A 1,641-nucleotide genomic window follows, 5' to 3' on the forward strand; every position below is an offset into this window, starting at 1 on the left:
TTGGCCTCCTCTGTGGATGACGAGAGGGAGAGAGAGAGAGAGAGAGAGAGAGAGAGAGAGAGAGAGAGAGAGAGAGAGAGAGAGAGAGAGAGAGAGAGAGAGAGCAAGCGAGAGGGGGAGAGAGCAAGCGAGAGAAAAGAGAGAGAGAAAGAGGGAGAGGGAGAGAGAGAGAGAGAATGGAGGAGGTGTGGGACCCTACAGAGTGTATTAATATCCAGAGATAACAGCCTGAACACTCTGATAGGGTGAGGGTATTCTCTTATCATCCATCCCTAAAAAGGACTCTTCTGGAGGCAGACCTGTCCCTGACACACACACACACACACACACACACACACACACACACACACACACACACACACACACACACACACACACACACACACACACACACACACACACACACACACACACACACACACACACACACACACACACACACACACACACACACACACACACTAACAGAAGACAGTCATGCCATACTTGTAAGCCCCTACTCCAAGGCAACGTTTTTAGGAACGTTGTATCTGCTGTCATGTTTCTGTTGGGTTTGGCTGGGATTCATCCGTTTACCCGATTTAGGCACCGCGGCTTAGACAATTTCCAAAGTAGCTAACATATTAATTGTATACCCTGAACATAACCTGAGATTGTATTGAATCCTGTGAATCCCAGCCATAGTCTATTGTCCGGAGCTGTTGTCCGGGGTTGTAGTAGCTAGGAGGAAGGAATGGCCAAACGTTGAGAAATGCTTATTTAAATTTTCGATTATCATGGATTTATCGGTGGTGACCGTGTTACCTAGCCTCAGTGCAGTGGGCAGCTGGGAGGTGGTGCTCTTGTTCTCCCAAAACTTTTTGGAGTTAGAGGTACAGGATGCAAATTTCTGCTTGAAAAAGCTAGCCTTTGCTTTCCTGACTTCGATGCTGTTGCAGTCCGCCACAGGATGTTTTTGTGCTGGTCAAGGGCAGACAGGTCTGGAGTGAACCAAGGGCTATATCTATTCTTAGTTCTACATTTTTTGAAAGGGGCATGCTTATCTAAGATGGTGAGGAAATTACTTTTAAAGAACGACCAGGCATCCTCAGCTGACGGGATGAGGTCAATTTCCTTCCAGGATACCCGGGCCAGGTCGGTTAGAAAGGCCTGCTCGCAGAAGTGTTTTAGGGAGCTTTTGACAGTGATGAGGGGTGGTCGTTTGACTGCAGACCCATAGTGGATGCAGGCAATGAGGCAGTGATCGCTGAGAACCTGATTGAAAACAGTGGAGGTGTATTTGGAGGGCAAGTTGGTCAGGATAATTTCTATGAGGGTACCCATGTTTACGGATTTAGGGTTGTACCTGGTGGGTTCCTTGATGATTTGTGTGAGATTGAGGGCATCTAGCTTAGATTGTAGGACTGCCGGGGTGTTAAGCATATCCCAGTTTAGGTCACCTAACGGAACGAACTCGGAACCTAGATGGGGGGTGATCAATTCACATATGGTGTCCAGGGCACAGCTGGGAGTGGAGGGGGTCAATAGCAGGCGGCAACAGTGAGAGACTTATTTCTGGAGAGATTCATTTTTAAAATTAGAAGCTCGAACTGTTTGAGCATAGACCTGGAAAGTATGACAGAACTCAAGGCTCTCTCTGTA

This window comes from Oncorhynchus keta, chromosome 27 (assembly GCF_023373465.1).
Source record: "Oncorhynchus keta strain PuntledgeMale-10-30-2019 chromosome 27, Oket_V2, whole genome shotgun sequence".
Taxonomy (NCBI): domain Eukaryota; kingdom Metazoa; phylum Chordata; class Actinopteri; order Salmoniformes; family Salmonidae; genus Oncorhynchus; species Oncorhynchus keta.